Source organism: Choloepus didactylus, chromosome 9, assembly GCF_015220235.1.
Source record: "Choloepus didactylus isolate mChoDid1 chromosome 9, mChoDid1.pri, whole genome shotgun sequence".
In the NCBI taxonomy this organism is placed as follows: Eukaryota; Metazoa; Chordata; class Mammalia; order Pilosa; family Megalonychidae; genus Choloepus; species Choloepus didactylus.
In genome coordinates, this window is record NC_051315.1 from 21,783,494 (window position 1) to 21,796,134 (window position 12,641).

Sequence of the window (12,641 nt, forward strand, 5' to 3'; positions counted from 1 at the left end):
CAGAACTGAAAAGTGTAAGGACAGTGGGGCACTGAGTAAAGGAGAGAATTTAAAAAATAGTAGAAGCCTGGGAGAAAATGCTGTACAAAAACAAATGGAACAGATCAAGATTCTCAGAGAAAAAACAGAGAATAGGAAGCTCTCTCCAGGAGATGAAACAATTGCACAAAAAGTGCAATCATCAAAATTGCACTGTATATCCAGGGAAGGAATCAGATGAAGAAGAGCTGAGAAAATCTGAACAGTTAAACATGGGCTATTCTAGATATCTACAATTAGTTAGATGAAGCATCAAAGAGCCTTAACACAGAGCCAATCAGCAATAAAACCCCAGAAAAGAGGGACAAACAGACCTTCCGAGTTAACTCATAAAGATAATCAGACGACTAGACATCAGCAAAAAATTATAAGCCATACTAAGGAATAGGAAGATATGGGCAGCCACGGTAACCAACTTAAACTTCAGAGGAGAACTAATCAAAGATGTTCAAACAAATCTCCATAATCAATTCAAAGAGATGAAGGAAAATATGGATAAAGAGCTAAAGGATATTAAGAAAACAATGTGAGAACATAAAGAAGAATTTGAAAGTATAAAAAGAAACATTACAGAAATTATGGGTATGAAGGGCACAATAGTAGAGATTAAAATACGCTATAGGCATAAAACAGCAGATTTGAACACTCCGAAGAAATAATCAGAGAACTAGAAGACAGGACGATTGAAATCATACAGTCTGCAGAACAGATACAGAAAAGAATAGAAAAAGTTGAGCAGTGTCTCAGGGATTTGAGTGAAAATACAAAGCACAAAAACCTGCACATCATGGATGTCCCAGAAGGAGAAGAGATTGAAAAGGGGCAGAAAGAATTTTTAAAGAAAATAATGGCCAAAAACTTGCCAACAAATATAACATGTCCAATAAGCTCAACATACTCCAAACAGAATAAATCCTAAGAGACCTATTCTGAGACACATGCTAATCAGAATATCAAATGCCAAAGATAAAAGGAGAATTTTGAAAGCAGCAAGAGAAAAGCAATTCATGACATACAAGGGATCCTCAATAAGACTAAGTTCTGATTTCTCATCAGAAACCATGGAAGGGAGAACACAGTGGTATGAAATATTTAAGGTAATGAAAGAGAAAAATTGTCAACCAAAAATTCTTTATCCGGCAAACTGTCCTTCAAAAATGAGGGAGAGTTTAAAATACTAACATAAATAGGAACTGAAAGAGTTCATTAACAAAAGACCTGCCCTACAAGAATTACTAAATGGAGTTCTGCATGTTGAAAGGAAAACACAGGAGAAAGTGTCTTGGAGTAGTGTGGAAAAAATGAAGATCATCAGTAAGGGGAAATAAAAAAGTAAATATATAACCCAATAGTACTGTATCCTCAACATACACCTCTGCTCTTTAATTCCTATAAGAATCATTATACAATTGAACAAGGAAAAGGCGTATTTCCTGATAATGGACATGTAAAATACAAAGTGTTAAAGTGATACAAAAACAACATAAAGAGGGTAAACAGAGGGATATGGGAGCAGATACTCTGTATGCTATTGGAGCTAAGCTGGTATCTTTCCAAATTAGTAGGTTTTAGACATAGATTGCATAATATAAATACCAATGTAACCTCAAAGAAATTATTTTCAAAATATACAGAGACAGAAATGAGAAAGTGATCAGTCATATACATCCCAAAAGATCAACTATACAGAAAAGGAGTTTGCAATAATGGAAAAGAGAGACATAAAAAAAAAAACAAAAAAACAAGATATGACATATAAAAACAAAGGACAAAATGGCTGAAGTAAGTACTACCTTTACAGGAATAACACTGAATGTTAATGGAGTAATCTCCCCAATCAAAAGACACAGTTTGGCAGAATGGATAAAAAAGCATGATCCAACTATATGTTGTTTACAAGAGACTCACTCTAAACCCAAAGATACAAATAGGTTGAAAGTGAAAGGATGGAAAATGATATGCCTCACAAATAGTAACCAAAACAGAGCTGGGGTAGCTATATTAATATGAGACAAAACAGACATTAAATCAAAAGCTGTTATGAGAGACAAAGAAGGACACTATATATAAATAAAGGGGTAATCCACCAAGAAGAAACAACAATCATAAATATTTATGCACCGAACCACAGTACCCCAAAATGCCTGAGGCAAACACTGGCAAAACTGAAAAGAGAAATAGACACTTCGACAGTAATAATTGGAGACTTCCGTACATGACTCTCATCAATAGATAGAACATCTAATTGGAAGATCAATAAAGGAAACTAAGAACATGAATAATATGATAAATGAACTAAACCTAATAGACTATACAGAACATTACACCCCAAATATCAGGATATACATTTTTCTTAATGACATATGGATCATTCTCCAGGATAGATCACATGTTGGATCAAAAAACAAGTCTCAATAAATTTAGAAAGATTGAAATCCTACAAGCATCTTCTCTGACCATAAAGAAATGAAGCCAGAAATCAATAATAGGTGGAGAACTGGATAATCTACAAATATATGAAGGTTAAATAACACTCTCTTAAACAATCAGTGAGTCAAAGAAGAAATTGCAAGGGGAATCAGTAAATATCTCGAGACAAATGAAAACAAGAACACAATATATCAAAACATACAGAATGCAGCGAAGGTAGTGCTGAGAGGGAAATTTATAACCCTAAATGCTTACATTAAAAAGAAGAAAGGGCTAAAAAATCAAAGACCTAACTGCACACCTGAAAGAAGTAGAACCCCAAAGCAAGCAGAAGGAGAAAAATAATGAAGAGTAGAGCAGAAATAAATGAAATTGAGAATAAAAAAAATAGAATTAACAAAATCAAAATTGATTCTTTGAAAAGATCAATTAAACTGGCAAACCTTAGCTAGACTGATGAAGAAAAAAAGAGAGAAGATGCAAATAAGTAAAATCAGAAATAGAAGGGGGAACATTACTACTGACACACAGGAAAAAAAGGATCATAAGAGGATACTATGAACAACTGCATGCCAACAAATTAGACAACTTAGATGAAATGGACAAATTCCTAGAAACACATGAACAACCTATACCGTCTCTAGAAGAAACAGAACACCTCAACAGACCAATTGCAAGAACAGAGATTGAATCAGTCATCAAAAACCTCCCAAAAAAGAAAAACCCAGGACCAGATGACTTCACAGAGGAATTCTACCAATCATTCCAAGAATTAACACCAATCTTGCTCAAACTCTTCCAAAAAAATTGAAGAGGAGAGAACACCACCTAACTCATTCTTTGAGGTCAACTTCACTCTAATACCAAAGCTGGATAAAGATACTCTTAAAAAAAAAAAAAAAAATTACAGACCAATTTCTCTTGTGAGTATTGATACAAAAATCCTCAACAAAATATTTGCAAATCAACTCCAACAGCACATCAAAAAAAATTGTACACCATAATCAAGTGGGTTTTATCCCAGGTATGCAAGGGTGGTTCAATATAAGAAAATCAATTAATGTAATTAGCCGTATCAGCAAAATGAAAGGACAAAAACACATGATCATCTTCATTGATGCAGAAATTGCATTTTAAAAAATTCAACATACTTTTTTGCTAGTAATAGAAGGAAACTTCCTCAACATGATAAAGGGCAAATATGAAAAACCCACAGCTAACCTCATACTCAATGGTAAAAGACCGAATGCTTTCTCTCTAAGTTCTGGAACAAGACAAAGATGCCCACTGTCACCACTGTTATTCAACATTGTACTGGAAGTTCTAGCCAAACAATTAGGCAAGACAAACAAACACAAGCCATCCAAATTGGAAAGGAAGAAGTAAAACTTTCCCTATTTGCAGACGATATGATCCTATATAGAGAAAGTCTGAAAAATCTACAGCAAAGCCATGAAAGCTGATAAACAACTTCAGCAAAGTGACAGGGTACAAGATCAAGACGCAAAAATCAGTAGTGTTTCTATACTCTAGTAATGAGCAATCTGAGGAGGAAATCAAAAAAAAAATTCCATTTACAATAGCAGTTAGAAGAATCAAATATCTAGGAGTAAATTTAACCAAGGATGTAAAGGATCTGTACACAGAAAACTACAAAACATTGCTTAGAGAAATCAAAGACCTAATTAAACGGAAGGACATTCTGTTTTCTTGAATTGGAAGACTAAATATCATTAAGATGTCAATTCTTCCCAAAATGATTTACAGTCAATGCAATCCCAATCAAAATTCCAATAGCCTACTTTGCAGAAATGGAAAAGCAAATTATCAACTTTATTTGGAAAGGTAAGGGGCCCCGAATAGTCAGAAACATCTTTAAAAAGACGATCCCAGTTGGATGACTCATACTTCCTTTGCCTTAAAGCATATTACAAAGGTCCAGGGTCAAAACAGCATGGTACTGGCATAAAGATAGATATATCAACCAACGGAATCAAGAGTTCAGAAATAGACCCTAATATCTATGGCTAATTGATATTTGACAAGGCTGTCAAGTCCACTCAACTAGGACAGAATAGTCTCACCAACAAATGGTGCTGGGAAAACTGGAGCTCCATATACAAAAGAGTGAAAGAGGACCCCTATCTGACACCATATACAAAAATTAACTCAAAACAGATCAAAGACCTAAATATAAGAGCATGGACTATAAAACTCTAGAAGAAAATATACGGAAGCATCTTCAGGAGCTTTTGGTAGGCAATGGTTTCTTAGACTTTACACCAAAAGCACAAGCACTGAAAGTAAAAACAGATAAATGGGACCTCCTGAAAATTAAAAACTTTTGTCCATCAGAGGACTTTGTCACAAAAGTGAAAAGACAACCTACTCAATGGGGGAAAATATTTAGAAACCACATATTTGAAAAAGGTTTACCATCCAGAATATATAAAGAAATCCTACAACTTAACGATAAAAAGACAAACAACCCAATTAAATTGGCAAAATACTGGAATAGACATTTCTCCAAAGAGGATATACAAATGGCTAAAAAGCATATAAGAAGATGCTCAGTTTCGCTAGCTATTAGGAAAATGCGATGCAAAACACAATGAGATATCATTTCCCATTCACTTGAATGGCTACTATTGAAAAAAACAGAAAACTACAAGTGTTGGAGAGGATGTGGAGAAATAGAAACTCTTATTCATGCTCATGGGAATGTAAAATGTTAAGCCACTGTGGAAGTCAGTTTGGCAGCTCCTCAGGAAGCTACATATAGAATTACCATACAACCCAGCAATCCCCATGCTAGGTATATACCCAGAATAATTGAAAGCAGGGACTCAGATATTTACACAGCAATGTTCACAGTGGTATTATTCACAGTTACCGAAAGATAGAAGCAGCCCAAGTGTCCATCAACCGATGAATAAACAAAATGTGGTATATACATACAATGGAATATTATTCAGCTGTTAAAAGGAATGAAGTCCTGATGCATTCAACAACATGGATGAACCTTGAGAACATCATGTTGAATGAAATAGGCCAGACCCAAAAGAACAAATAATTGTACGACCTCACTGATATGAACTAATTATAATAAGCAAACTCATAGAGTTAGAATCTAGAATATAGTTTACTAGGAGATAGATTGGAATGGGGAGATGAAGGTTAATTTGTACAGAATTTCTATTTACGTTGATTGTAAAGGTTTGGAAATGGATAGAGGTAATGGTAGCACATTATTTTAAGTGTAATTAACAGCACTGAATTATGCAGGTGAATGTGGCTGAAAGGGGGAAGTTTTGGATTGTGTATGTTACTAGAATGAAAGTTAGAAAATAAAACAGAACTGTGTAACACAGTGAACCCTGTTGTGGATGATGGACCAAGGTTAATAGTACAAGTATAAGAATGATCTTTCATAAATTCTAACAAATGTATGACACTAATACAAGGCATTAATAATAAGGTGGTATATGGGGGAAACTATACCTAATGTAGACTATGGACTATAGTTAGTAATACTATTCTAATATCCTTTCATCAATTGTAACAAAGGTACCACACAAATTCAAAGTGTCAACAATAAGGTGGTATATGGGAATGCTATACTTTTTTACATGACTTTTCTGGAAACCTATAACTTCTCTATTTAAAAACAAAAATAATAACTAAAGAAAACATTATGCTAAGTGAGAGAAACGAACATATACACACACTCCTAAAAAACAGAAAAAAAGAGAAGAAAGCGAGAAGAAGTGCATAGAAATGTAGAAAGATATCTGGTGACTATGGCTCCTGGATGCTGCTTCCATCTTATTTCGAGACTGAACCCCAGAGTCCCCCCATGGAGGAGTCCCCAGTTCTCACCTTTACTGGCAAAGTGGAGGCACATTACGTGGGGGACAGAAGTAATTGTTGAAAAGCCAACTCTTGACAATCATTCTTCATTGCTGGAGGTCATTCTGACCTGGCAGCCAAAAAGAGGCTCAACTTTGGAAGGAAGACTTTCCCAGAAGGAGAAGATTCATATGCAGGAAATGAGAAAGGAAAATGGGTAGCCCAACCTACATCTGCAATCAGGCCAAGCCTGGCTGGGGAGCGAGGATGGCTGCAGCTGATTCTGGCAAGGCACAAACAGGAAGGACTGGGCGGGGTGAGCAGGGGATTTGCCTCCAAGGACACTGCTGAAACAAGGACTGAGCAAGACCAGAACGCCAGAATTGATGAGGTTTCTGTCATTTGTGGGGTCAGGGGAAGAGCAAGGACACAGTCTTGGAAATCTGGCACAGGACCTCACTAGGCCAGTTGGAAGCTGTTAGTTGAGAAGCCTGTGTATGTAAATGGCTTAGCCACACACTGACCGGGAACTGGTCCTCCCGTGAAGGCTATGTGTTCTGCTGCACATGCTCAGATCACCCCCAGGCAGCAGGCCATACAAAACAGGCAGCATGATCTAGTACTATGATGTCCAATACTGTGGAAACTAACCACATATGGCTACTGAGCGCTTGAGACATGGCTAATCCAAATTCAGATGTGCTCTAATGGTAAAATACACATTGTATTTCAAAGGCAATATAAAGGCATTGATTACAGGTTGAAATGATAGTATTTGAGTAGATTGGACTACATAAAATTTATGGCTAGAATTTAAAACAAAAACAAAAAACTTCCCACAAAGAAAACTCCAGGCCCAGATGGCTTCATTAGCAAATAAAAATAAGGCCAATATTATACAAACTCTTTCAGAGAAAAGAAAATGAGGGAACTTCCCAAATTCATTTGTTTGAAGCAAACAGAATTCTGACATCCAAACCTGGCAAAAACATTACAAAAAAGCAAAATTATATGTCAATCTCACTCCTCAACATACATCAGAAATCCAAATCAAAATACTAGCAAACCAAATCCATCATGGCAATTTGACAAAATCTGTTTAATTAAAAATGCATGCACCCTTTGACCCAGCAATCACACTTCTGGGAATTTATTCTACAAATTTAACCAACCTCATATAAAATGACAAGATGACAAGTGTTCATTACAATTCAGAGTATTCATTACATCATTGTTTATAGTAGCAAGAGAATGAACACAACCCAATTTCCAACAATAAAGACCCCTCATTAAATAAATTACAGTACATGCATACAATGGAATATTGTGCAGCTATATTTAAAAGAATGATGACATCCTCTAAGTATTGATATGAAAAGATTTCTAAAATTATTAAGTTAAAAAATCAAAGTACAAAACAATGTTTACAGTGTGCTGACTGTTGTATAATAAAGTAGTAAAGAATTTATGTTTATATTTGTTTGTATGAATATTAAGAAATACCAGAAGATTACAAAAATCTTTTGTGTGGAAAGGTGTGTGGGGACGTGGGTTGTAGTCAGTGATGGAAGAAACAATTTTCCTTGAAATCGCCCACTTTGTATTGTATTTTGAAATTTGAACCATGAACAAATTAATATCACAGCATAATAAAGTCTTATGGGGAGAAATAGCATATGAGGAAAGAAGAGAGTGATCGGAATTAAGATTTCCAAGGTCCTGCATTGTTTGGGATGGCAAATAAAGAACTGGGAGCAGATGCTGTCTGGCTGCTGCTGACTTCTCTCCCAGAGGGGACGACTTGAGGCTGGTTCTACACATGTTGGAAAAATTGCAAGCCAGATCCGTTTGTGTGAAGAAATGAGGCTCAAAAGAGTTCCGAGACTTGCTTACGACTACACAGCCTTAGCTGCAGAACTGGAGGCTTCTCCAGGAAATGGGATTTCAGAATTGGCTTAAAAGGAGGAAAGAAAAGAGCCTGGCAGAATGATGGCGGGGGAAGGGCCTCCTCCCTTGGAGGAGATGTAAAGGGCACCAGACCCCAGGCTCAGGTCGAAGCCCAGAGAGATTAAACCAGGCTCTCTGCAGCAGGGTGGCCCTCAAGCGTCAGTATATTTCAAAAGCTCTCCAGTGGATTCCAATGGGCAGCCCAGAGATAACCAGAGTGACACACGTGCGCTCACAGCTGCAGAATTTCCGTGGCTCTTCCTTGCCCCACTCATGGCATCTTCCCACCTTGGAAGGAGTCAGTGTTTTGGGACAGAGGAGGCTGTTTCTGCATTGACCGGGGAGGTGGCAACGGGAGGCGGAGAAGCAGCAGCCCTCGCCCCCCTCAGAAAACAGCGGCTCCGGTGCGCGCGTTGCGGGTGCCGAGATAACACGGGTGAGCAACCACCGTTCCCTGGCCAACTTGCTGCCAGCCGCTTGGCTCCATCTCCTGGGTCTCCGGTGCAGGCAAGCTCCGTAATAAAGCTCCTTTCATGGAGCAAGGTCATTTTCAGAGCAGTAGCACTTGTGTAATGAAGGAAGGAAAATCCCCACACCTGGGCAGGAGTGTCACAACCCCCCAGGAAGCTCTGATACGGGGGGTCTCTGTGGAATGCGGCGCCGGAAGTCCAGCCAACCCAGGACTTTGTCGGGCTCACAGTCGGGGTTCACATGGGAGAACACACGGAAAGAGGAACTGAGAAGGGAGCCTGATTCTTCTTGAAAACTGTTTTCCACAACAAATGCAATGCTTGTTCATTGGGAAAATTTTTTTTGAAAAAGACTGAAAAGCACAAAATAGAATAGGACCACCTGTCAACCCACTACCCAGATATGATTATAGGTAGAATTTGGGGGTAATCAGCCTGGACATTCAAGGCATCCAAAAAATATATAAAATGGATATAGCAAAAGTTGAATCCTATTGATGATATACCCTGTACTTTCAAAAACGTAATATAACGTGAGCACTGATATCTGCAGCATAATTTTTATGGCTTGCTGGATTCCATCAAATGGAAAGCATAACTTAAATCAGTTCTCTGTTATCGGACACAAGTTGTTTTTAATTTTCATTCTAATAAATAATACTCTGATGAACACCTTTATAAATGTCATGATCCACATGCTTGATTATTTTTCAGGTCTTCATAAGTTCCATCCTCTGGGCTTTTAAATCATCTGCCTAGAATACCTCCCTACCTCCTCATTGTTAACTTAGTTAACCTACTTTTTCTTTCAAATCTGGGTTTAAAATGTCACTTCCTCCAGGGAGCCTTCTTGACTGCAAGGCTAAGTTAGATCTGCCTTTTATATACCAATGTAGCAACTTGCACATTTCTTTCATGGCACTAGCAAATTTATTTCTATCTTGTTCTCTAACAGGCCCCAATACTTGGAGTAATATTTGGCCCACAGCAGGGATTCAAACATTTGCTGAATGAATTCAGACAAGCATCAACCCTTCTAAGCTGGGTTTTCAGGTACCTTTCCACTTTGTGGAGAGGGAAACTTGTGGAAGCCTGATTGAGCCTTCAGGTCTTGAGTTCATCAGATCCCCAGACCCCATTTCCAGCCATGTGCAGGGAGACGGTGTCGTGAGAGAGGACAGAGCCTCACAGGAAGAGGTTCAGGAGAGGGAGCCTGGGGACTTTTCATTCCCCGGTGCTGGTTGTTCCCAAAGCCCAACTGTAACGTCACCCTTCTCTTGTTTTGCTTGTTCAAGTCTTTTAGGTTAGTTTCCTAGGGCTGCCAGAACAAATTAGCAGCAACTCGGTGGCTTAAAACAACAGAGATTGGTTCTCTCACAGTTCCGGAGGCAAGTCTGAAATCAGTGTGTCAGCAGGCCATGCTCTCTGTGACGGCTCTTCCTTGCCTTGTCCAGCCTCTGGCAGTGGCTGGCAGACCTTGGTATTCTGTGGCTTGTCCCTACCTAGGAGCCAGTCCCTGCCTCCGTCTTCACACAGCCCTGTCCGGTGTGCCTCTGTCTGTGCATGGGTGTCACTTCTTCTCTACCAGTCGTATTGGATTAGGGCCCACCCCAGTGCACTCTGACGTCATCTTCATTTAACTACATCTGCAAAGCCTCAATTTCCCAATAAGGGATTAGGACTTCAAAATATCAGGACACAATTCAACCCCTATCACCTTTCTTGATTTCCAACAGCCAATGGATTCCCCATTGGTATTTGTTAGCAGGGTTGGGTTTGCGTAACTTGTAACCAAAAGAATCCTTTCTAAAACTAAAGGATTTCCAGAGAAGGTGACATTTGAGCTGAGTCTTAAAGGATGAAAAGGATTTAGATATTTTAAGTTTGGGCTTTCACTCCAAGCCTCAGCCACCAAAGGAAATGAGTCAAATCACATTTCAATTGTTCATTTTATACTTAAAAAATTGAAATAACTTTCTCCCTGATAATATTTAGAAGTATAAAAATTTCAAATTGTACAGAAGAAGTTAAGCTTTGTCCCCTATGCCCACATAATGTCACCCTCCAGAAATAACCACTAGTGGGATGGTCGTGCAATGCAGAGTATTGTATAGTCTGTTCTTTTCTCATTTTTTTAAAAATTCAGTTTTATTTAGATATATTCACCTACCACACAATCATCCACATACATACATACATACAGTTGTGCATTCATCACCCCAATCAATTTTTTAACCATTTACCTTACTCCAAAAAGAATAAAAATAAGAATAAAAATAAAAGTAGAAAAGAACACCCAAATCATTCCTCTCCCCCCATCCCACCCTATTTTTCATTTAGTTTTTGTCCCCATTTTCTACTCATCCTTTATACACTGCTGGATGGAGGGAGTATGAGCCACAAGGTTTCCACAGTCACACTGTGACACCATGTAAGCTACACAGTTATGCAATCATCTTCAAGAATCAAGGCTACTGGGTTGAATTTTCAGTTTCAGGTACAGTGGTACCTCGGTCCTCATCATTAACTGGTTCCAGGAGGCATGACAAATACCAAAAATGACAAGTACCAAACAAATTTTTCCCATAAGGAATAATGTAAATAAATTTAATGCATTCCCAAACCAAAGATCATGCACATTTTTAAGGCAAAATGAGAAAAGATATGGCTGTACATCATTACTTTACATGAGAAATAAACCTAAAAATTAATAAACACTTAGATTAAATAAATAAAACCTTCACTTTACCTGTACTGAGAAGAGCCCACAGCCTAATAGGATGGTGGGAGGAGAGTGTGAGGAGGAGAGGGGACGTGGAGTGCTGCTTGGAAGGAGGGTCCCCTCCAATAGAACATCGGGCACTTGCCCTTCAGGTGCTCTTTCTCTTTTCTGCCTTTTTTCAGTTTGCACCACAGGCTCTGACACACTCTTTGTCACCTTCACTAAAAACTTACCAATGAGAACTGCGTCTGTCTTCTCTTCAGAATTCCTTGAAAATATGAAATTCTTTGGTCATTCAATAAATACACATTTCTGCTTGTCAGAGCTTTGTCCAGGTGATACTTCTCCGCAAAGTTTGAACTTCTGCCGATTTTGCAGACATTTCTTTTATCAAGAAACTGAGGCCATCCTCCCTATCTCCTCACCTGAAGAAATCTCTTCAGCCTCCTCTTGTTGCTGCTCCTTCTTCGTTCCTGCAGCTCCTCAGTGCTCAGCTCTTCACGATGTTCCCCCACTAACTCCTCCACATCAGCCTTTTTTGTCACTTCTTTATCCTCAGTGATGATGGAGACCATTGTTCTCTGCAGACGTATTCCCTATTGTTTCCTTTGTTTGCTTGATGGTGCTGTGAAGTAATTTTCTTTTCTGTTCAGTGCTCTCACTGCTCATTTTCTTAGGACCCATGATGAGAAAAAAAAAAAGGCGCAAAAGTAGGAAAATGACCACAGACGCTAAAATAAGACCACAGGGGGATGTGCACAGGGCAAGAGCTACTGTGTGACTAACGCGTGGTCCTTTGTTTCTGCTGGAAAGGAGCGTGAGTCACGAGGCAACCGACGCTTGCGTGTGGAGTACCACACAAACAACGAGTACCGGGACAAAATTTTCGCATCAAAATGTGAGTACAAATTCAACGAGTTTCAAAGCTGATGAATACCGAGGTACCACTGCATTTCTTTCTAGCTATTGCAATACACTAAAACCTAAAAAGAGATATCTATATAGTGCACGAGAATGCCCTCCGATTGACCTCTCGACTCCGTTTGAAATCTCTCAGCCACTGAAATTTTATTTTGTTTCATTTCACTTCCCCCTTTTGGTCAAGAAGATTTTCTCGATGACAGGCCCAGGCTCGTTCTCCGGGAGTCATGTCCCACATTGCCAGGGAGATTTATACCTATGGG

The 12,641-nt window shown here is 38.6% G+C and overlaps 1 protein-coding gene across 1 annotated transcript in view; it reads right to left on the reverse strand.

Annotated features, from left to right (window-relative positions):
* Nucleotides 1–11,853, reverse strand: part of NCKAP5 (NCK associated protein 5) — a 1,340,286-nt gene extending 1,328,433 nt beyond the window's left edge. Inside the window, exon 1 of the mRNA XM_037850400.1 lies at nucleotides 11,691–11,853. The gene's annotated coding sequence lies outside the window, so the exon portion shown is untranslated. The remainder of the gene's footprint in view (nucleotides 1–11,690) is intronic.
* Nucleotides 11,854–12,641: the final 788 nt, after the last annotated feature.